This window comes from Gorilla gorilla, chromosome 14 (genome assembly GCF_029281585.2).
Source record: "Gorilla gorilla gorilla isolate KB3781 chromosome 14, NHGRI_mGorGor1-v2.1_pri, whole genome shotgun sequence".
Taxonomy (NCBI): domain Eukaryota; kingdom Metazoa; phylum Chordata; class Mammalia; order Primates; family Hominidae; genus Gorilla; species Gorilla gorilla.
Window position 1 is genome coordinate 75,507,399 of NC_073238.2, and position 25,301 is coordinate 75,532,699.

Below are 25,301 nucleotides of genomic sequence, written 5' to 3' on the forward strand. Positions count from 1 at the left end.
ATCTCCATCTGAGACCACCTCTGCTTGGATTTCATTGTCCATGTCACTATCAGCATTTTGGTCAAAGCCATTCACAAGTCTCTAGGAAGTTCCAAACTTTCCTACATTTTCCTGTCTTCCTCTGACTCCTCCAAACTGTTCCAACTTCTGCCTGTTACCCAGTTCCAAAGTTGGCTTTCACATTTTCAGGTATCTTTACAGCAGCACCCCACTCTCCATACCAATTTACTGTATTAGTCTGTTTTCATGCTGCTGATAAAGACGTGCCTGAGACTGGGTAATTTATAAAGAAAAAGAGGTTTAATGGACTCACAGTTCCATGTGGCTGGGGAGGCTTCACAATCATGGAGGAAGGTGAAAGGCATGTCTTACATGGCTGCAGGGAGAATGAGAACCAAGCAAAAGGGGTTTCCCCTTATAAAACCATCGGATCTTGTGAGACTTATTTATTACCATGAGAACGGTATGGGAGAAACTGCCTCCGTAGTTCAATTATCTCCCACTAGGTCCCTCCCACAACACATGGGAATTATGGGAGCTACAATTCAAGATGAGATTTGGGTGGGGCCACAGCCAAACCATATCGGTTTTATTATATTGTTGTTTGCCCATCTGTAAAATGGAGAAATTTCTATTCTCCTCACAGAGCGTTGTGAGGATTAAGTTTGATAAAACATGAATGCCTACCTCATAGTGGCTGCTTATTAAAAAAGGAGAAACAACAATAAACAGAATAACATTATTATTATTTATAGGATAGATTCTGCCAGTGGGCATGCTGCTCTAATTGCTGTTGCATGTATTTGTGGATAGTAGTCAAATGATATGGTTGAAGAACCTTTACTTTGTATAAAAACAAACCAATTGGTTAAAAGAACATTAATTTTTTTTAAACTTCTCCTAATCTTTCTATGCATAGATTCTTTCTCAGTGTTCCCATACATGATCCATACATTCTTTTAGTATAAAACATATGACTCTATTTTGTATTTAATTTCTTCAAATGTAAATCTACCAGATATGACTGCAAACTCTTTGAGATAAAGAAGCAAGACTAATCAGTCTTCATAGCTACAGCATGACACACTGCTACAGAGTAGGTGCTTATTAAATGATTGTATAATAAATAAATGAATACACTAATTTTAAGTACTCAGTGTAGGCATTATTTGAAACACAGCATTATACTGGAAAACTATGAATATAGTTCAGAGATTGCATGTTTGATTAATCAAGTGAGAAATACTTTGGATGTTCTCATTAAAAAAATTCTTTGGGAAAGCTAGGTTCTGCAGGGGCATTCATGCTAAAATAACATGGCTATTATTTTTGGTAATAAATAAATCTGTTTCCTATGGAATCATGTTAACAGAGCAAATGAGTCAACTGAAAAAAGCAATGTATGATTTCCATGGAGTAAGCTAAAGAAAAGTTTCTGGAGGGAAAAAAAGCACATTGTTCCATTATTTAAATTTTGTTGCCATTATAATTTTTTCAATAGTTGATCAGTGATAATCCTATTTGTAGTATAGATTATCGATGATTAAAATGCTTGGCAACCAAGTTTTAAACTAACAGGTAAAGATTATAGGCTTTATCTGACATAAATAAGGCTATAATGGAAGAAGATACCATAACATTTCTATAATTCCCATCTGACTTGCCTGTGATGACACTACAGTGTGTGACTGCCCATGTGTATTTTTGCTACCCTAAAATTAGGGGTTATGAGGAGGGGGAAATAGTTTTTAGTATCATTATCCTTTTCAAGAGCCAGCTCCCAATTAGTGAGATGGGATCCATTATTTTTCCCCTGCTTTTCTCCAGTGGGCCCATTACTTTTGCTCTACCTGAACTGAAGAGAACATTCAGGGATTTGTGGCAGTCTACTGAAAGTTTTATAACTGGAATTGACTTTTCAGGATTGGGATGCAACACCCAGGATATTAAACTGACACTTCTGAATTTCCCAGGGCAGCTAGCACACATCTGGTATTCATTTCTGTACAGTTTATAGAATGATGATTTTCTAAGTCACAGGGGTCTGCAGAAAGTTGTTGCTGAGAGGATTTTTGAAAAGATGATGAAAGGTGTGACATATATGCTACAGGATTGTCCCAGATCTTTGGTAATTTGGCCATCAGGCTATTGGAAGATTCGTCACCATCACTGTCAGTCTGGTTTTCAATCTTTATGCAGTGATGTTGAACAATTCAAACAGGAGAGACAAGGATGATCAAAGAAATGACAGAAAATGGAGATGGTGTGTCTTCAGGCATGATCTAGAAGGGATCGTTTGGAAGGAATCAGAGCAGTGCAGGGATGTATTGTGGTCCAAATATCTGTTTCCATTGGGTACACACTTTTACATTGGTAAGATTCTGAAAACAAGGCTACTTTCTCAGACTAGAACGCAAAAGGCTTTTAAAGCTAAATAGAAAACTTGTGCAGTTAGAATGGAAAATAGTAGAGAATATTACTATTACCATACTCATCAGAAGGGAAGCTGAGTGGAACAGTAGTAAAAAGCTTTGAGTGTTTTTCTGTTGTTGTTGTTGTTGTTGTTGTTTTTTTACTGGGTGTATGACCTTGGGCATGTTGCTTAATCCCTCTAGGTTTTAGTTTTCTTATCTATATATAAGGAGAATAATATCTACCTCAAATATTTGTTTTGAGGATTAGATGAAATGATGCAATAAAGCACACTGTACAATTTCTGGAACATATGAATCACTGAAGACATTTTAGTTATTTTATAATTAATATGCAATTGTTATTGTATTTAAAGGAAAGAGAGCTGTCTGTAGAGCTGTTTTCAGTTTTTAGAGGAGCTGAAGGGAGAGAATGTAAACAATCACTGAGCTAATAGAGTTGCTCAAAGAATAGAAAAACAGCTCATATTCTATATGGGGAATCCGTTAAGAAAGTCCAGTTTTACTTTGCCAAATAATGGACTTATTAATATTAACAGACCTTTTAGAGTGATATTTTGTTTGGTACTAAGAAATCCTAATAGTTCAATTTGTTTCCTTGAATTCTAAATAGAAAATACTCTGGGGATGCATTACCTTAAAGAAGTTACCAACTTTAGGGAAAAATGTTTTATCACTTTCGCTTGACAAATGTCTAACAAATGTCTGAGACCCTTTTAGAGGATTCACAGAGTCAAAAGTATTTTCATAATAATTCTATGGTGTTATTTGTCTTTTTTTTTTTTTTTTTTTTTTTTTACTTTCTCTTGCTCACAACTGTTCAATGAAAATTTCCAGAGGCTGCTTGATAACATAATATTTTAATGAAGTAAGTGCAGTAGGAGATGGAGAATCTAGTTCCTTTCTTATTAAGCCATATATTAAAGAGATTTGGAAAATCTTAATGCCATTCTTAGTAATTTTTTTTTGTTTTGGAAAATATGAAGTTTTTTAAAAATAAAAATATGCTATCTGCATTGCATGAATTTGTCATTGTTATTTTAAAAAAGAATTAAGTACTTAAAAGTTCTCTGTTGAAATATAGAATATGAGAAATAATGACAGATATAATACACACTAGCAAAAGCTTTTAGAATTCTCAATTTTTAAAAGTGTAAAGAGGTCCTGGACCAAGAATTTTTGAAAACTACTCTTATAATCAAACACCTGTGGGTGCAAGGACATTCATGTAGTTACAGAGGCTTCCAAACAGGGCAGACAGCAAAGTGCTATCTAAGATCAGGGCTCACAATTTTATTTTGTTATATTTATGCGTAATAAACTTTTACTGAACCTCTGTGTGTGTGAGACACAGGAATTACCTGATTTACTCCTCACGTCAACCCGTAGCTTGTCCCTCTGGTCTCTCCCTGTCTTTGGTGCTATCAGAACCCTAGACTCTTGCCTGTTTCCGAGGGCACATTTGTTGCTCTCTTCATTCCTTTGTTTAATAGTAAGGGGTATGCGCTTTGCCTCTTCCTAGGCTAAAAGAGGTAGGTTAAAAAGAAGCATGGTCTTTGTCTTCATGTAGTTTACAATCTAGAGCAGAAAACAGACATTAAAAATAAATGCATACGTAAATATGTGATTGAAAAGAATTATAAATGCTAAGATTAAGGTGTTTATGAAAGCCAACCCAACATGAAAAATATTCTCCACTGTCTTTCCTCTTTTAAGTTGCTCAGTCTGGATCCAAAGTTCTGGGTAGCCCTATCTGGTTGGTTTAATATAGATTGTTACACTAATGTCCTCATGAATCACTCGTTCTCTCACTTTATGTTTGTGTAGTCCTTCCCACTTTGACTCTTAGCTCGGCCATGAGACTTGCTTTGGCCAGTGGGATACTACAAGCAGAAGCTTGACAAGTTATTGTGCATTCACACGTATCCCTTTTTGCTGTTAGAAATTTTTCTGTCATATGTAAAGAAGCTAGAGCTGGCCTGCTCACACATGCCTAGTTGTAAGCCAGAGCTAATGCCAGACATGTGAATGGGCTATCATATACTGTCCAGCCCTAGTCAAGTAGCCAGATGATTGCATCTGCATGTGTGATACCAGCCCAAGTTACTGACTCACAGATTTTTAAGCAAAGCCTTTTCTTTCTTGTTTTTTGTTTGTTTCTTTCTTGTTTTTATTGGCTTTTTTTTTTTTTTTTTTTTTTTTTTTTTTTTTTTTTTTTTAAAGACAGAGTCTCCCTCTGTCTTTCAGGCTGGAGTGCAATGGCCTGATCTCAGCTCGCTGCAACCTGCACCTCCCAGGTTCAAGCGATTCTCTTGCCTCAGCCTCCTGAGTAGCTGGGACTACAGGCATGTGCCACCATGCCAGACTATTTTTTTGTATTTTTAGTAGAGACAGGGTTTCACTATGTTGGCCAGGCTGGTCTCCAACTTCTGACCTCAAGTGATCCGCCCACCTTGGCCTCCCAAAGTGCTAGGATTACAGGCGTGAGCCCCATGCCTGGCTGCAAACCCTTTTCTTATAGCTGGAAAATTATATACTACATGACTCTTGATGGAAGGCTGGCACTTACCACCGCTGGCAGCTGGAGTATAGACCATGACCTAGGCCAGGTGTACCAGGTGTATCTACTGGGACATAACAAATCTCCTGAAAATGTATTGGCTTTAAACAACAATCTTTATTTGCTCACATAACTTCATAATCTGGAGTCTGGTGCCTTTCAATTATGGAAAATTATCATCACTATTTCTTCCTCTCTCTTTTCTTTTTCTGAAATGCCTATTTGTTGTGAGTTAGAACTCCTGGATTCTCCAATCTTCTATTTTTCCATTTCTAGTTTCTAAAATATTTCTTTCACTCCTTCTAGCTGATATTCTGGGCATTAGAACAGATATTCCAATTTTTGTTCATCATTGTAATTTTTGCTTCCATATTTTTAATTTTTCTAAGAGCCTTTTTTCCTTTCTTTCACAATATCCTGGTTTCATTTTTTTGGATGTAATATCTGATCTTCTGTTAATTTTCTGAGGTATTAATTGTAGCATGTTTATTATTTCTTCTCATTCTTACTTTACCTTTATTTTCTTTCAAGTTACTTTTCTTTTTTCTTTGACATAGGGTCTCCCTCTATCACCCAGGCTAGAGTGCAGTGGTGCAATCATGGCTCACTGCAGCCTTGACTTCCTGGGCTCAAGCGATCCTCCCACCTTAGCCTCCCGAGTAGCAGGGCCTACAGGTGCGTGCCACCACCCCCGGCTAATTTTTGTATTTTTTGTAGAGACAGGGTTTTGCCATTTTGTCCAGCCTGGTCTCAAACTCCTGGGCTCAAACAGTCTGCCTGCCTCAGCCTCCCAAAGTGCTGGGATTACAGGCGTGAGCTACCACTCCCGGCCTTCAAGTTACTTTGTATATTTGTCCTTATATTTTATGTTACGGGCTTTCCTAAAATGTCTGGTTATCATTGGTGTCTATACCTATTTAAGAATAAATGCTGAATAAATGATTTTAGGCTCTGAGTAATTGGGCAAGGCTTTTTGAAAGGTTGGCTTTGCTCTAGGCTGGTAGGGTATGTGGGTTTTTCACTGGAGACTTCCATAAGAACAGCTGTAACCATTTTCTCCAAGGAGGCTAAGTTTATTCAGAAAAGCACCCTCCAACCATCTGTCCCAGTCATGTCCTTCTGAGTGTTTGAGTGGGTATAAGTTTGTTCTGTAGCTGGGAAGCAAAAGGGAGCTGGAATGGCCCACTATTCATATTGTTTATTATCACATGATGCTTTTGCTGCATTTTTGCTGTATCTGTATGTGTGGTGTCCCAGAGTCAACAGTTCACATTCTTCAGTTCAAATTCTATGTATCTCCTTTTTCCTGTGGTTGAGGGCTAGTGGCCAAACCTTATGGGAATTTGGACCAGTTTTTAAACAATCTGTCCTCAGCTCTGCTCCTTCCCTTCTGTCTTTTGCAGCACCTGGTTTCCTCAATTCCTTGGCATCTCTTGAGCTCCTCAGAGTGAACCAGGCTGCCGGTTATCAATACTCTCCTCTGCCAGCACTTATATTTGACCATCCTCTGCTGTGCACATATATTTGCCAATCCTCTCTGAGTTGTCTTTATATACTGTAGTTCAGCACTACAAATGTTTCTAATTTTATTGAAGACAGAGTCATATTTTTGTTTCTTGTTAATATTTTGGGTTGATTTTTGAGAAGAAAAGGGATGAAATATCTTTATATTAGAAGCAGGTTTATCAATTATATCTTACTGCTTATAGGATAAGTCCCTGGTCATAGCATGTGGGCCCTTCATGATCTGAGACTCTCCCACCTGCCCAGCCTTCAGAGGTTGTATATTTTTATTGGCAACTTAGTCACATGTAACCTGAGTTCCAGATTTACTGTTAGCATTTGTCTGAATAAGTCATGTTCATTCTTAGCTTGTTTTTTATTCTTCTACCCCTTTATTAGTCCATCTGTCTAAAAATGCTTTTGAGATCAACTCATACATTATCTATTTACTGAAAAATTACTGAAAATCGATTGGTAGTCTCTCTTCTATGTGCTCACAGAAGACAACCGGGTAACAATCTAACAATTTTGAAATGATCTGTTCCCTTGTATGTTTCCCCAAATAGGCTGTGATATCCTCTAGGGCAGGGGTGTAATCATTTTTATATTCCCAATGCCTGGCATATGATTTTAATGTTTGTCAAATAAATGAATAAATTAATTAAATCTTTTAAAGTTAATCCTGATCATCCCCCTTTAGAAATAAATTTCTGCTGTGGTATGGAGTGTGATGATCATCTATCAAGTTAACAAAGATTATCAGGAATTTCTGTAGCATTACGGAATTTGAGAATCAGCTCAACAATAAAAACAGCACCTAAAGCTATGATAGATTACTATGTGTCAGGCACTGGACTAAGCAGTTTGAATTCATTGTTTCTTGCATCATTTAAGTTAGAAGTGGCTTGGGCCAATTTTCAACTACTTACACAATGTTTTAATTTGTGAGTAAAAACTTTAGCAAAGCTATTTAATTCTATTGTGGCATTATAACATAATTTTTTAGATGAAGTACGATTATCAAATCTTGGAATTACAGAACCTTATTCTCTAATTTTGTATAAATTTAATGATCATTGGTTTTAATTGACTGAAAGCTGACAAAATTGTATATTAACACATCAAATCTCCACCATCTATTACAGTGCCTATTCCTATATCTCCAGAACCTATTACAGCACCTCGCACATAGTTGGGGCTCAGTAAGTATCTGTTGAATGAATGAAAGAACGAATGACATGAAATGCAGCCTCTATGTAGCTTAGAGTGCAGGGTTCAAAACATGCTATATAATTATAGGGCTAAAGTGGTTGGGGAAGGCCCATGGAGGAGACTGGACTTGAGATGATGTTTAAGGACCTTAGCATTGGAGAGGTGAGGGAAGAGGGGAAAGACTTATCCTCAGGCCCCTGAAGGCTGATCTAATCTGTACACAGACCATCCCTCATCCCCAAATATCTCATTTGCTGATATGACAGAAGGCTTAAATTTCTGCCTACATCAATTCTTTCACTTAAGGAATTGTGTCTTCAAATTCCACGTAACTTCTTTGAGAGTGTGACTAATTTGCACATTAAAAGTTATTGCCTCATTAGCACAGATGGTACCTTCTAACCGAAGCAGGCAGCTTCAAACTGGTCTGCAGTACTCTGACTTGAGATGGGAAAGGTGAAAATTTCTGTGAAGAGTCAGAGCTGGAGAGGCCTTTTAGAGCTTTCCTGATGAGCCTTCACTTTAGTGAACACAGTGGGGTTGCCAAGAAGGCCCAGGAAAGTACAGGAGATTTGGGATAGCAAAGATTGGTACTTTCCTGCAAAGAACTATTTCTCTTACCCATATCTCCTTTTAAGAAAACATACTAGCTATTTATTCCTTTAATAGAAGTGCAGATGATTAACTTTTGGGGATTATTTTGGAAATGAAAAATTTTGAGGGGTCATTTATTTCAGATAATGAATGGGCAGTTCTTATATTTCTAGAAATATATTTCCTTTAGAAAGATATTTATTACTAGGTAACAAAACAAAACAAATATCTTAAGCTGATTGGCATGGAAATATCTTAAATGATCCTCTTTCTTTAAAATGTAGCTGATGGAATAGATTCCATGATTAATTCATCTCTGTTTCCCCATGTTTAGTCCAGTACATGACATATAAGCCTCAAAAATATTTATAAATGTGGAAAAAGAATTGTATCCATGGTGAGAGTCTCTAGAATCATGAATATCTCATTTTGGAAATTTGAATAATTTACTGTGTTTGTGAGTGACATGGCCTCCTAAAGCATGTCTTGAGTTTGCTCCTAATGTGGAAACATACGGAAAAGACTGCAGAGCCATCTGGCAGAAATAGGAGACACTGGAAATATAATGGAAAACTTTAGGGAAGTCTAAAACGGGAAATTTATCGATCAGGTGATAATCTCAATAAGCAAACAAGCAAAATGCAAAAGCCCACATATATTTAGGGGATGGTGTTGTTTTAAATGTTATCTTAGTGTCCCATTGGTCTGAGGTTTTTCCTCTTGGTGGCTTGTCTTTCCATGATATCAATAACTTTTAACATTTGAAGTAAGAAATGACAACCCACATCATTTGAGTGATTCACTGAGCATGATTATTATACAGGCTGCCATTATTTTTAAAATTGTGTAAAAAGCGTGGTAACCCGTCACTGTTCTAGGAACAAAATGATCATGTGCTGTTTCCATTAAATGTGCCTGTATCTGGCCATCAGCCTAGGGAGGACAAGCACTGCACTTGACTTTCTGAGGTATATGAAGGTAGAATATAGGGGGAGAGTCTAGCAACAGGCAGCCCTTTTCTAAATTATTTGTTTCAACTTATTATTAGATTTTATTTAACTTCTAGAAGCAGGTATGTTGTATCTAGAGAGACAGAAAGAGTATATACCCTTGCACATCTGAAAATGAGTAGTTTTGAGGAAATAAAGAAAAAAGAAGTAATTAAGAAAGCACAAAGCTGTTGAAAAAACCGGGAGGCAGACACTGTCATAAAGGATTTGAAATGCTGTAGCAGTTTTTTTTTTTTAATAGCTCTCTTCATTCTGAAAGGTCACGGCAATAAGGGAGATGAAGGGTTATCCTTTATGATCCCCAGTAATTTAAGATACTGTAAACAAATAAATCCTGGGGATGAGAAATGTTTATTAGCCTTAGGAGACTTAGCAATAATTTAGTTAATATATTGATACACCAGGTGGTTGAAATTAGAAGACAAAGATCAGTCCTCAGGAAGCATTGATATTTTCTCAGAACACTAAGCCTGTCACACTTATTATAATAGTACATGACATCTTTTTCAAAAATAAGAGGTACTGTCTTTGAAATGCAGATGCTTACCAAACATAGAAAATGAGAATGAAGATGATACCTGGACACAGAAGCAGGAATTTCAGGAGCCTAGAGAAGAAGACAGCAATATAAAAAGAGATACAGACATGTGGAAATTCTTACCATGCGTGCCCTTTTCATGCATACTTTTGACTTGAGCTATAATTACTAATTCATGAGTGAAAGGATATACTCTTTATTCTTAAGTAAAATTATTATATACATAGAAGTTCTGCTTCCTTCCAGATCTGCCTTGGAGATGTATTCCTTAGTCTCTGTGGGAACTCTTAATGGACATTGGAAAAACTCTTAGCATGCTGATATTCAATGAGAAACATTTTCTCCTTCACTCCAAAAAAAAAAAAAAAAAAAAAAAGAAAAAGAAAAAGCAGATGATTTTAGATTAGAAAAGAACCCAGAGAGAGCAACAGGGTCATGACCGTGCTAGAATTGGGAATCAAGATGGGGCAAGGCTCAATCTAGACCACCCAAAGATCCGAATGTTCCAAATTGCTCCAACACATTGAAATCCCCACATATGCTAAGGTTCTGACTTTTGTGTATCCATTGTATATGGGTCTTCTGGAGGGTCGTGTCAAGTAGAAATGTCCAAATTTAAGAATTGTTTTAAGAAAGAAAGAAAAAATATTGTTCTTACTACTTGATTCTAGAGGGAAGTTATAATAGGCTTATTTTGAATGAATAAGTAATAGATGATGTCTGCGGCAACTATTGGAATTGTGAATTCTTAGTAAACCAGATCTCTAGTCCTTTTTTTAAAAATGTAATAATACAACAACATTTAATTTCACGTACTTTTATAAACTTTTAAGCTCAGGGTTACATGTGCAGGTTTGTTATATCGGTAAACTTGTGTCACAGGAATTTGTTGTAGAGATTATTTTATCATATAGGCATTAAGCCTAGTACCTGTTATTTTTACTGATCCTCTCCCTCCTCTCACCATCTATTCTCTGACAGGCACTAGTGTGTGGTGTTCTCTTCTATGTAGCCATGTGTTCTCATCATTTAGCTCCCACTTATAAGTGAGAACATACAGTATTTGGTTTTCTGTTCCTGCATTAGTTTGCTAAGGATAATGACCTCCAGCTCTATCCATGTTCTTGTGAAGGATATCATCTTGTTCTTTTTTATGGCTGCATAGTATTCCATGGTGTATATGTACCATATTTTATTTATCTAACCCACCATTGATAGGCATTTAGGTTCATTCCATGTCTTTTCTATTGTGAATAGTGCCACAATGAATATATGGGTGCATGTGTCTTTATGGTAGAAAGATTTCTTTCCTTTTGGGTATATACCCAGTAATGGGATTGCTGGGTTGAATGGTATTTCTGTTTAAAGGTCTTTGAGGAATCACCACACTGTTTTCCCCAATAGTTGAACTAATTTACACTCCCTCTAGCAGTGTATAAGTGTTCTATTTTCTTCACAACTTCACCAGCATCTTTTACTTTTTGACTTTTTAATGATAGCCATTCTGACTGGTGTGAGATGGCATACCATTATGGTTTTGATTTGCATTTCTCTAATGATCAGTGATGTGGAGTTTTTTTCATATGTTTGTTGGCTGCATGTATGTCTCCTTTTGAGAAGTGTCTGTTCATGTCCCTTGCCCACATTTTTAATGGGGTTGCATTTTTCTAGTAAATTTGTTTAAGTTCCTTATAGATGCTGGATATTAGACCTTTGGTGGATGCATAGTTTGCAAAAATTTTCTCCCATTCTGTAGGTTGTCTCTTTACTCTGTTGATAATTTTGTGTGTGTGTGTGTGTGTGTGTGTGTGTGTGTGTGTGTGTGTGCAGAGCTCTTTAGTTTGATTAGATCCCATTTGTCATTTTTTGTTTTTGTTGCAATTGCTTTTGGTATCTTTGTCATGAAGTCTTTTCCCATTCCTATGTCCAGAATGATATTGACTAGGTTGCTTTTCAGGTTTATTATAGTTTTGTGTTTCACATTTAAGTCTTTAATCCATCTTGAGTTAAATTTTGTGTATGGTGTAAGGAAAGGGTCCAGTTTTAGTTTTCTGCATATAGCTGGCCAGTTGTCCCAGCACCATTTATTGAATACGGCATTCTTTCCTCATTGCTTGTTTTTGTCAGCTGTGTCAAATATCTGATAGTTGTAGGCATGCAGCCTTATTTCTGGGCTCTCTATTCTGTTCCATTGGTCTGTGTGTATGCTTTTATACCAGTAGTATGTTATTTTGGTTACTGTGGCCCTGTAGTATAGTTTAAAATCGAATAGCATGATGCTGCCAGCTTTGTTCTTTTTGCTTAGCATTGCCTTGACTATTCAGGCTCTTTTTGGTTTCATATGAATTTTAAAATACATTTTTCCAGTTCTGTGAAAAATGTCATGGTAGTTTAATAGGAATAGCATTGAATCTATAAATTGCTTTGGACGATTGGCCATTTTGATGATACTGATCCTTCTTTCTTATGCATGAGCACGGAATGTTTTTCCATTTGTTTGTGTCATCTCTGATTTCTTTGAGCAGTGGTTTGTAATTTTCCTTTTAGAGATCTTTCACCTCCCTGGTTAGCTGTATTCCTAGGTATTTTATTCTTTTTGTGGCAATTGTGAATGGGATTGCATTTCTGATTTCGCTATCAGCTTGGCTGTTGCTGGTCTATAGGAATGCTAGTGATTTTTGTACATGGAGTTTGTATCCTGAGACTTTGCCGAAGTTATCAGCTGAAGGAGATTTTGGGCCAAGACTGTGGGATTTTCTAGATTATAGGATCATGTAATCTGCAAACAGAAATAGTTTGACTTCCTCTCTTCCTATTTGGGGTGGCTTTATTTCTTTCTCTTGCCTGACTGCCCTGGCCAGGACTTCCAATACTATGTTGAATAGTAGTGGTGAGAGAAGACATTCTTGTCTTGTGCCAGTTTTCAAGGGGAATACTTCTAGCTTTTGCCCATTTAGATGATGTTGGCTGTGGGTTTGTCATAGATGGCTTTTATTACTTTAAGGTATGTTCCTTCAATAGTTTATTGAGAGTTTTTAACATGAAGATGTGTTGAATTTTATTGAAAGCTCTTTCTGCATCTATTGAGATAATCATGTGATTTTTGTCTTTGGGTCTGTTTATGTGACGAATCACATTGATTGATTTTTATATGTTGAACCAACCTTGCATTCTAGGGATAAAGCCTGCTTTATTGTAGTGGATAAACTTTTTGATGTGCTGTGGAAATAGGTTTGCCAGTATTCTGTTGAGAATTTTTGCATTGATGTTCAGATGTTGGCCTGAAGTTTTCTCTTTTGGTTGTGTCTCTGTAGGCTTTGGAATCAGGATGATGCTGGCCTCATAGAATGAGGTATGGAGGAGTCCCTCCTCCTCAATTTTTTGGAGTAGTTTCTGCAGGAATGGTACAAGCTCTTTGCATATCTGGTAGAATACGGCTGTGAATCCATCTGGTCGTGGGCTTTTCTGGTTGGTAGGTTATTTATTACTGATTCAATTTTGGAGCCTGTTATTGGTCTCTTCAGGGATTCAATTTCCTCATGGTTCAGTCTTGGGAGGGTGTATGTGTCCAGGAATTTATTCATTTCTTTAGATTTTCTAGTTTATGTTCATAGAAGTGTTCATAATATTCTCTGATGGTTATTTGTATTTCTGTGGGGTAAATGGTAACATCTCATTTGTGTTTCTTTGCTGCTTCTTTCTTTTCTTCTTTATTAGTCTAACTAGCAGCCTATCTATTTTATTAATATTTTTCAAAAAACCAACTACTGGACTCTGATTTTTTGCGTGATTTTTCATGTTTCAATCTCCTTCAGTTCAGCTCTGATTTTGTTTTTCTCATGTCTTCTTCTGGCTTTGGGATTGGTTTTATCTTGTTTCTCTAGTTCTTTTAGTTGTGATGTTAGGTTGTTAAATTGAGATCTTTGTAGCTTTTTATGTGGGCAGTTAGTGCTATAAATTTCCCTAACACTGTCTTAGCCATGTTCCAGAGATCTTTGTATGTTTTATCTTTGTTCTCATTAGTGTTAAAGAACTTATTGATTTCTGCCTTAATTTCACTTCTTACCCAAAAGTCATTCAGAAGCAGGTTATTCAATTTCCATGTAATTGTATGATTTTGAGTGATTTTCTTAGTCTTGAACTCTAATTTTATTGCACTGTGGTCTGATAGAGTGGTTATTTTTTCAGTTCTTTTGCATTTGCTCAAGAATGTTTTTGTCAGATTATGTGATTGATTTTAGCATGTGTGTCATATGGTGATGAGAAGAATGTATATTCCTTTGCTTTTGGGTGGAGATTTTTAGGTGGAGAGTTCTGTAGATGTCTATTAGGTCCATTTGATCCACTGCTAAGTTCAGGTCCTGAATATCTTTGTTAATTTTTTGTCTCAATGATCTGTCTAGTATTTTCAGTGTGGTATTAAAGTCTCTCACTGTCATTTTTGTGGGAGTATAAGTGTCTTTGGAGGTCTCTAAGAACTTTATCAATCTGGGTGCTCCTGTGTTGGGTGCATCTATATTTAGAATAGGTAGGTCTTGTTGAATTGAACCCTTTACCATTATGTAATGCCCTTCCTTGTCTTTTTTGATCTTTGTTGCTTTAAAGTCTGTTTTGTCTGAAACTAGAATTGCAATCCCTGTTTTTTTTTCTATTTTTTCATTTGCTTGGGAGATTTTTTTTTCATGCCTTTATTTTGAGCCTATTCATGTCACTGCATGTGAGATGGATCTCTTGGAGACAGCATACCCATGGGTCTTGGTTCTCTATCTAGCTTGCCACTCTGTGCCTATTAATTGGGACATTTAGCTTATTTACATTCAAGGTTAGTGTTGACATGTGTGGATTTGATCCTGTCATCATGATGTTAGCTGGTTATTATGCACAGTTGTTTGTGTGGTTGCTTTATAGTGTCACTGGCTTATATACTTAAGTGTGTTTTTGTGGTGGCTGGTAATGGTCTTTCTTTTCCATATTTAGTACTTCCTTCAGGAACTCTTGTAAGGCAAGTCTGGTGGTAATGAATTCCCTCAGCATTTGCTTGCCTAAAAAGGATCTTATTTCTCCCTTGCTTATGAAGCTTAGTTTGGCAGGATATGAAATGCTGGATTGGAATTTATTTTCTTTAAGAATGTTGAATATTGGTCCCCAATATCTTCTACCATGTAGGGTTTCTGATGAGAAGGCTGCTGTTAGCCTGATTGGCTCCCCTTTGTAGGTGATCTGACCTTTCTGTCTAGCTGCCTTTAAGATTTTTTCTTTTATTTCAACCTTGGAGAATCTGATGATTATGTGTCTTGGGGATGACCTTCTTGTGAATTGTCTTACTGTGGTTCTCTGCGTGTCCTGAATTTGGATGTTGGCCTCTCTAGCTAGGTTGGGAAAGTTCTCATTGATGATATCCTGAAATACGTTTTCCAAGTTGCTAACACTCTCTTCATCTCTTTCAGGGACACCAATGGGTTGTAGATTTGGTCTTTTTACATAATTCTATATTTCTCAGAGGTTTTGTTTATTCCTTTTTCATTACTTTTCTTCATTCTTATCTATCTTATTTCAGAAAGCCAGTTTTTCAGCTCTGAGATTATTTTCTCTGCTTGGTCTATTCTGCTATGAATGATTGCATTATGAGATTCTTACAGTGTATTTTCCAATTCTATCAGGTCAATTATGTTCTTTTCTATACTGGCTATTTTGTCTGTCAGTTCCTGCATCATTTTATTGTGCTTCTTAGCTTCCTTGGATTGGATTTCAACATGCTCCTGCATGTCAATAATCTTTGTTTCTGTCTGTATTCTGAATTCTATTTCTGTCATTTTGGCCGTCTCAACTTGGTTTAGAATGCTTGCTGGAGAGGTGGAGCTTGGAGGAGAGAAGGCGCTCTGGCTTTTTGAGTTGTCAGAGTTCTTGGATTTTTTTTTTTAATCTTTGTGGGCTAATGTTTCTTCAATCTTTGTTGCTAACCTTTTGATGTTTTTTTTTTCTTTTATCCTATTTGGTGACATTGAGGGTTTGATTGTGGTATAAGGTGGATTCTGCCAACTGGCTTCATTTCCAGAAGATTTTAGAGTGTCAATGTTCAGCTCACAACTCCTGGACTGAGTATTCTAACTATGGAGGACTTGTAACAGGCTCTGACTTTGTTCTCTGGCTCCCTGAGGTTAGAAATACACTGCACTGTTGGTGCCAAGGTACTCCCAGACTGTTGGTCACTATACTCTGATGGGTAGTGTCAGCCAAAGCATTTCGTAATGCAGTGATGGCAGGTCTGTCCTGGTTTAAACGTGCCAATAGCAGTGGCAGTGGCAGCAGCAGCACAATGGGGTGCATGCTCGTTGGCTAGGGCAAAATGCTAGTTGGTGGTGGGGTGTCTGCATTTGTGCTGGTGTTTACCAAATGGAACATGGCGTGGCAGGGAAGTGGGGTGGGTTCAGGGCCCCTGCTGGCAACTGTGCACCCAGTCTTGCTGTTGGTGGTGTTGGTACAGAGTTGGGGAGCTGGTGGGTTCAGGTCTGTGTGCGCTTTCTGTGCCCCGCAGGTGGGGTGATTGCTCAGAGTAGGGGAGGGTCCACTATTCTCTGTGCCTAATTTCACTCTCCTGGTAGTGTTTGTGCAAGGACAGCTGCTGCTGGAGAGAAGACTGACTGGCTCTGTACCCAAGGCTTCAACTGCAATGGCAGTTGGCACAGAGAAGGGGACAGATTGCACTCCTGCTACTGTGCAGGCATGGCAAAGTGCACTCACACTTGCCTATGGAGGGGCAAGGAAGGCAAAAGCTGCTGGTGTACATGCATTCTGGCAGAGGGATGTGGGGATGTTGCTGTGGGCTGGGGGAAGTTGCAGTGTGGAGAGGGAGCAGGCAGGCTGGTGTGTGGATGTGGTGGCTGCCCCACTGGAGCTCCTCACCAGTTAGGCATGGTCTGCCAGCACAGTAGCTATGATGCAGGTCCCCAGGGCACCTGAGGCGGTCCTACAGGCAGGCATGGCCAGGCTGAGGCCCTAGAAAAGGCCATCAGACCAAGGGGTGCTCAAGTCAGACCAGCCAGGTCTGATGGGCAAGACTGCAGAATTTATGTCTGACAGTTCCCATAGAGCTAAAGTCTCCTATGGGTGCAAGTCGAGCCCAGGGAGATGACTGTTCCTGGCTATGCTTCACTATAGATTCCCCCACACCAAACCCTCTGGGCTCCATATCAGCTGGCTTGCTGCCCCTATCACTTCTCTAAGCAGCTCTCCCTGCCAAGTCAAGTGTCCATGGTGATCGAGGGGTATCCTCCTGCTGTAGTTCCAGAGGCCTGTGGCAAGAGCGGGTTTCTCCTTGCTAGTTCAACTCACCACTTAGCCCAGAGTCTTTGGGGGCTAAGAACGAGTCCTGGTGCACAGCAGCCCTGTGCAGGATTCCCAGCTTCTTCCCCCTTCACCTCAGCTTCTGCGTGTTCACTCCGTGCACTCTCCATGCCTTCCTTCTGAAAATCTATTAGGAGTATGCCAGTCCTCTTGGTACCCTGGTGGCAGCTGTTCCACCTGGCTGCATTTAGTTGGCCATTTAGCCCTCTCTCATGTCTTCTAATTGCTCAGAGTTGTTATGCATCACTTGTTCTCTCCACGCTTAAAAATATCCGCTTGAAAAGATAAGCTCCACGAAGTGAGCAACTGAGCAAGTCTGCTGCCTCTCTACTCAAGGATGCACTTACACCAGTCTCAGAAAAGCTCCGCTAGTCTTAATTGTGGAATAAAGTGCTCAAAGGTATTGTTTTCCATCTGTATATCTAGACCTTAAGTCTGGAAAACATTGGATTCAGAAAACCAACACTGGCATTTCTGTATTGTGACCCTAGAAATGTGATTTCAATGGTAATCAATGAGGGGAAAATGAGGAAAGAGAGAACCTACTGGCTTCTTACACAAAATTATTTTGTTTAGACTTGAATAATTTGAATAATTATTTAACTCAGTGCTTCAATTTTCTCACCAGTGAAACAAGAATGGTGGTAGGCCAATGGTTCCTGAACTGTGGAGGCCGTCAGAACCACCTGGAGAGCTTGTTAAAACACAGATTGATAGGTCTCACTCCTTAGTTTCTGACTCAGAAGGTTTGAAGAGGCCCAAGAAGTTGCATTTCTACCAGGTTCCCAGGCCATGCTGATGCTGGTAATATGGAGAGCACTCTTTGAGACCACGGGGATAGAGCATGTTTATAGTTTCCTTCATGCTTGCACACTAGAAGCACAACAAGGAAAAATAAGCTCTGTAGTTTTCCTGCTAAAAAAAGAAATTTTGCAAAAGCCATTTATCCACCTGGAGGATATTTATGTGCAGGGCATTTCTGAGTAGCGTTTAAGGCTGTCATCTAATGGCAGCTATTGTGTCTGTTTATATATGTCACAGATGCATAAATTTGAGATGAACTTTAGAAGGTTTGTCTATGTGCAAGTCATTTAGAAGATATATTCACCTGAATGGAATTGTGGGGAAGTAATCAGTAGGATTTAATCCTCTGTTAAAGTAGCAGATTTTTTTTTGAAAGACAAAATAGTGTTATTGCTAATAATAGTTTATATATATCTGAAGTAAGTATTTAATCTGAATATCTAAAAAGTTTTATGAAAATGAACTCAGTATTTTACACAATATTTCTATGAGATTGGTTAGGTAGCAAATACTATGCACATTTTTTTCATGGGAATACTTAGAATACTGAAAGACTTGTTTTAGGTAACACTATAATCAAAGGTATAAGTGCGGTCTATCTTGCTGCCTGCCACCTCCTATAGGTCTTTCCAATTTATCAAAGAAATATGTAGCTTGGATGGCCCATGTTTGGGAAACTTTTATTTTTTCACTTTTATAATGCAATATTCATGAAATCATTTCTATTATATATAAACTATATATAAACTATAGATTATTTTTTAACTTATCTGGGGCTTCTAGTATAACTTTGAGAACTTGGACTCAAGACAGATCTAGGTTCTAGTTCCAGTTTCTTCCTAATTATTAGCTATGGTGCTTTTCTGTGCATTGATTTATTACCTGGGAAATAGGACTTGTGATAATCTACCTCTGTGACAATTAAATGAGGTCATACTGATTATATCTGGCACATAAAATGATTATATCTGGCACATTAATGTTACATGTTAGCTATGATAATGTTTTCTCTCCTGTTGAGGAACTTTACATACTCTTTCTCTTTTGCAAGACATGTAAAATCATCATTTTAATGCTTATTTAAGAAAAAAATACAAAATTATCAAGCATAATTTCTTCCTTAACTCTGTATCAAAATTTGGAGTATAGGTCAGTTTCGATCTCCAGTTAGAAATAATTAGATATATTCCATCATGGCATCAGACATTCCATCTTTTCTCCCTGCCTTCCTTTATCCACTCAGTTAATAAAAATCTCTATTATCTTCCATTTGCTATGTCCTGATGACACAGACCTCAAGGAACTCACTTTCTAGTAGGGAGAGGTACGTACAAAAACAAGTAATTTGCATTAATCCGTTTTCACACTGCTATAAAAATGCTATCTGAGACTGGGTAATTTCATAAAACAAAAGAGGTTTAATTGACTCATAGTTCTGCGTGGCTGGGGAGGCCTCAGGAAAACATTATCATGGTGGAAGGCAAGGGGATGCAGGTACCTCTTACATGATGGCAGGTGAGAGAGAAGTGCAGGGGAAACCACCACTTAACACCATCAGATCCCCTGAGAACTCACTCACTATCATGAGAATAGCATGGGGGAAACTGCCTTCGTGGTCCAATCACTTCCTACCAGGCCCCTCCCTCAACACATGGGGATTACAGTTCAAGATGAGATTTGGGTGGGGACACAGAGCCAAACCGTTTCATAATTAAAACATTGCTTCTTAAGTACTATGACAGAACAAAATTCTGGGACTCCAGAGGAGGGAATAACACATTCTGGCTGAGGATCAGGAAATGCTTCAGGGGAAAGATGGTATTCTCACAAAGTTTTAGAAGGTGTTTACAAGGTGAACAAAGTAAAGCTAGGGAAAGAACGATTTATGAAATAATAAATGTTTTACAAGCTATTGAAAATATGGGAGAGTTCGTAGTGTTAAAAAACTGTGAGTCAGTGTGTGGATAGGGAAAGAGGTTGGAGGGGAAGGACGACAGAGGTGAGATGATACTAGACACTCAGAGACCAAAATGTGAAGGTGCACATGTGCCTGTCATGCAGAAAAATTCAGACTTTGTCTTGAGGGTGCTGGGGAAGGTATTGAAGAGTTTTTAAAAAGGTACTGATATGATTCGATGCGTGTTTTACAAAGATGTGTAGAAAAATCTCATCCAGTCCGTATGACTCAAAATTGTAATTAACTGACTATATGAACCTTTAAAGCTTCAGATTTTTTTTCCTAGGAATTAAGTTCCTCTTTTTTGCTCTGAATGATAAAGATAATTTTGTTAGAACACCGAGAATTAAGGCTGTTTCTTGTAAGATGCTAAAATCAAGTTATTATCCATTTAAATAGACATTACAGATTGCCTTTAGAAGTGTAAAATGTGCTGGAGATCTGCTGAAAAAAACAACGGGTGTAAAATGTTGACTGTTTTGTCAAATGCTGTGAATTTTGTTTTTGTAAATGAAGTTTTTTTTTCTTTTGCAAAAATAAAAAGTGTATTTTCTGTCTGTGCTTATTGCACACTTGAAATCATAATGGTCGTTTATGACATCAGATTTTGTCCCTGTGGAAAGGATTATGATGTTGTAAAGATAACATTATGATTTTGAGTAAAGAAGAATAAGGAACAGATGATCTCTTAAAAAGGCAAATTCTATTTTTATGCAAATATCTTTCTTTGTAAAATACTCAAAAAGAAATGCATACATTAGTTCATTAAAAGTGCCATAGAAGCATAAATCTCTTTACTGAATGAATTTTCAAGTTTCCACTAGGCATCTGAAACCTTTTGTAAATGTGAACTCCAATTCAAAGAACTTAAAAAGATACCTTAAAAGATTTGAAATAGCGATTTTTTGTTTTATGAAAATGACTTTTATCAGTTTATCATTAAAAATTCAAGTTACATTTACACCTCTATTGAAAAATGACTGCTGACAAAGCCATAAAAAGCAAATTTAAAAAGCAATCTTTGATGGATGGGAAATATAAATTAAATATAAAAAGTTTTTGCTTACCTGTCTTCTGAAACCACTGGGAGTCTAAAAACTTAACAGCGTATTTAGAAAGCATTGTTGAGAAGGCCCCACCTCCCTTTTTTTTTTTTTTTGTTTTGAGGTATGTTCAGTTGATTTTCTTTCAATCTCTTCCTACACAAAAACCACAGGGTCTCTTTGGTATATTTTAACTTGAGAATAGAATGCTATTTTTTTTGATGTATGTAATAGAGATAAGCTGCCACATTTTTCTTTCTTTCCACAAAATTACTTTCAATGCTTTCTGCAAAGTTGAGGAAAATTGGAGTCCTGAATATTTTAGAATGACAGTAGTGGCAAAAAAAATGAGAGAAGATGCAATCAGACTTTTTAAATCATATATTTAAGAGCCTCCAATTTTATAGTCAGAGGCAAAACATGGCTCTGAATTTAAGTTGCTTTCTTTATATCAAGGCTATTGATAGTGAAAAATAGTGCTCATCTAATAATGATTGGGTCTATTAGTAAAGCCTGCTTATTTTGTTTTTATGTAATAGAATCATTTAGTTATCAGCTATTTTAATCTGAGTAAGCAAGTATATTCTTAGAGCTAAGTTGTAATTTATAAGATGCCAAGCAGTGTCTGGCATTTAAAAATTATTCTTCTAGGTCTATACAACTGCAGACTGCCATCAAACCAGAACAACTCCAAAACAGTGCTGAGGGTAGATGGTGGAGTTACAAGGCAAACATTTAAGGCCTGTTTTGTTATTTATTAGAAAATGAGTATGGGCTTGTCTCTAACTTTTCTGCTATCTCCTTTATTCATCTTTAAAACTGAAATTGTAATAGCTAAGTTCATAGACTTATTTCTGAGAATAAAAATGGGCCATTTATGTGAAACTGGTCTGTAAACTAAAACCTATGTAAACATAAGGTATTATAATCACTTTATACTGCTGTACTCCCTTTAAGCAGTTATCACGGAGGATATACATTTTGTATAGTCTGGCTATTCAGACCTACTGGTTCAGAAACTTTGGAATTATTTTTGGCAGAATTAATTAGTCTTGGCTTATAAACCATGCAGACTAAGAAATCAGGTAATCAAGGACATCATTGTCTGAGGATCTGAGGTAAATATATATTTGTTTTGTATTGCTTTCAACAAAGTCTGTATTAGTTATTTATTGATACAGTACAAATTATCTCCAAACTCAGCAACTTAAAATAACAAACATTTAGTGTCTTTCACTTTATGTGGATCAGGAATACGGGAGAAGTTTAGCTGAGTACTTCTGGCACAAGGTCTTTCATGAGGCTGCATTCAAGTTGTTGGTTGGGACAGTGGTCTCATCTCAAACTGAAGGGGGGCAATCTACTTCCATGCTTACTTACCTAGTTATTGGCAGGCTTTGGTTCCTCAGCATGTGGGCCTCTCCACGGGCAATTTTCTTTCCAGAGGGCAAATGAGAGAGAGCGAGCGAGAGAGAGTGAGCAAACCAACTTTAGATGGAAACCACAATTATTTTATAACCTAATCTTGACAATGACAGTCCATTATGTCTACCATATTTATTAGAAGAAAGTCACTAAGTCCATCTCATACTCAACGTGATTACACAAGGGTATGAGAACTAAAAAGCAAGTCTCATCAGAGACCTTTTTGGCAGCTGCCTACCACAGACTGTCCTGTGGCTCCCAGGACATGAACTACATTCACTACACTCCATAGGTCGTGTTTCATTCTGTTATACCGTTGCCTTAAAGCCCAGGATCTTGCCATCTAAACCTGGACCGGGAGTAGATGAGGCTCATTGATGTGATTCCTTGGGTACAGCTCCCCACATACAGTTCCTCCTGATCTACAGATACGTGAAACAAAACTGAGAGGTTGTCTTCCACCCTCACCCCTAACATATTAATACGATGGGGGGAAGGCATAGTATAGCTACTATAAACATTCATGTTCAAAAGGGATAAAATGGGAGCCTCTAAGGAGTCCATAAAAATTCTGAAATCCAGTCAGGCAAATTGGAAAGTACTCTATTAGCTCTCAAAGTCTGGGAAGAATTCACTGTGGCTCCCAGCTCCTCTCTTCGGGCTCTTATTTCCACCCCCATGATTTTATTTTTACAAACAGGCAGCACATGCATGTAGCTGAGCAGTTCTCTCAGTCTTCTTCTTGCTGGTAAAACTCTGGGAGTTCAATGGCCTCTCCTAACTCCATACTATTATTCTTCTCCTCAGGCCCAGCTGGCAATGATGCTGGAAATGTAACCCTTCTGAGAATTTTGCTGGACTTTTCCATATATTTGTTAGACAAACTTACACCACAAGTCTCTTTAAGAGTACCCCTTCTCTACCTTGAGCTCCTGCTAGACAGCTGAGGGACAGTGCCGTTAAGCTTCACAGAAATCCTTTTGTTTGATTTATAGAAGCTGCATGGCAGACAATCTATTTTTATTTTATTTATACAAAGTTCCAAAGAATCAAAACTCAGCTATAATGTTTAGAGATTCCCACTTAAATATCATAACTGCACAGAAAACAAAGGAGCAATTTACAAGAATATTAGAATCCTAAGTGCTCCTGGGAAGAGGGAGAGGGATGTGGAGAGAACTGTAAGAAGGGCTTCAAACTTGTTTTTAATCTTTCATATGTTATACTGGATGATGGATACACTGATGTTTACTTCATAGTTTTTATTAAAATTTAAAGAAATATATATGTATGTACATTATGTATTCCTTTGTCCACATAATTTATACAAAAGAGCAAAACTGGCCAGGTGTGGTGGCTCACGCCTGCAATTCCAGCACTTTGAGAGGCTGAGGCAAGAGGATCAACTGAGGTCAAGAGTTTGAGACCAGCCTGACCAACATGGTGAAACCCTGTCTCTACTAAAAATACAAAAATTAGACAGGTGTGGTGGTGCATGCCTGTAGTCCCAGCTACTTGGGAAGCTGAGGCAGGAGAATTGCTTGAACCTGGGAGGCGGAGGTTGCAGTGAGTCGAGATCATGCTACTGCACCACTGTACTCCAGCCCGGGAGACAGAGTGAGACTCCATCCCCCCACAAAAAATAAAAAGTATAGTCACTAAAATGCAGTTGAGGAGTGGTTTTTGAAACCCAGAGAAGACATAGAATTATTGTGTTTTGAAACAAGGTAGAAAGAGTGAAGTTGTAATGCAATTAAAAGCTTGAGCTGTATACAGGCATTAGGTGATTAAACTGAGTTAAGTTAATAGGTTTTGCGTTTTTGCATGTTTTGTTAGCTATTTGATAATATTTTTCTAAAGAGAAAAATGTTCCAAGAGAACAATATTAAATGTGATCATTCATCACATCCAAAGCAACATTTTTCTTGTTCTGCTCATTTTTGTTTCATTCTGTTTTGTGAAGCCAAAGAGGAGGAAAGGAAAAAGAGGAGGAAAGTAATTTGGTGGTAATAATCAAACTTATATTATTGGAGAGTTTTGAGAAAACAGCCTTCTCAAGAGCAGTTATTCTGAATTGTTGGTGAAGTTCTACCGACATAATAAGGGAAAGAAGGAGAGAGGTTTGCTGTTTTCTATGTTCAAATAGAGAACTTAGTTAGATGTGATATTATAAAGATAGAAAGTGATATATAGTCAAAGTTCTCTTCCTAAACCACTTCTGGTGTTGTCACTCTTTTGATTAAATATCTTCAGACCTTCAGGATAAAAGGCATGCATACAAAGCCCTTCATGACATGACACATGCTTTTCTCTTCACCCCTACCTCCTGTCATTCTCACTCCATCCCAATAGACTGAGACTCCAAAAGCCACCAGCTCATTGCTTTTCTGGAATATGCAAAGCTCTCTCTCCATTCATGCTCATGGACTTGTTCTTCTCTCTGACCCAAAGACCCTTCACTGGCTAGCTCCTGGCTACCCTTCAGATGGGGAAGAGATTAAGTACTGAGAAAATGTTCCTGTCTTTCCCCAAAGTTTGGGGTAGTTAGATGTTTCTGAAGAAATCATGTTGACCTTGCCTCCTAAGTTAGTGTTTCTCAAAATCGACTTCACATTCCTTAGAGGGCAGGGATGGTGTCTCCTTTTCTGCTTTATCATTATGACTTTACAGTAAGCACTCAATAAGTATTTGTGGGCTAAACAGATGGATGCATTTTGTGGATGAATGAAATAATTCTGAGAGTACTCCAATTATGAAAGTGTAGAACTGACATGGTTTGGCTGTGTCCCCACCCAAATCTCATCTTGAATTGTAACTTCCATAATTCCCACATGTTGTGGGAGGGACCTGGTGGGAGATAATTGAATCATGGGAGTGGT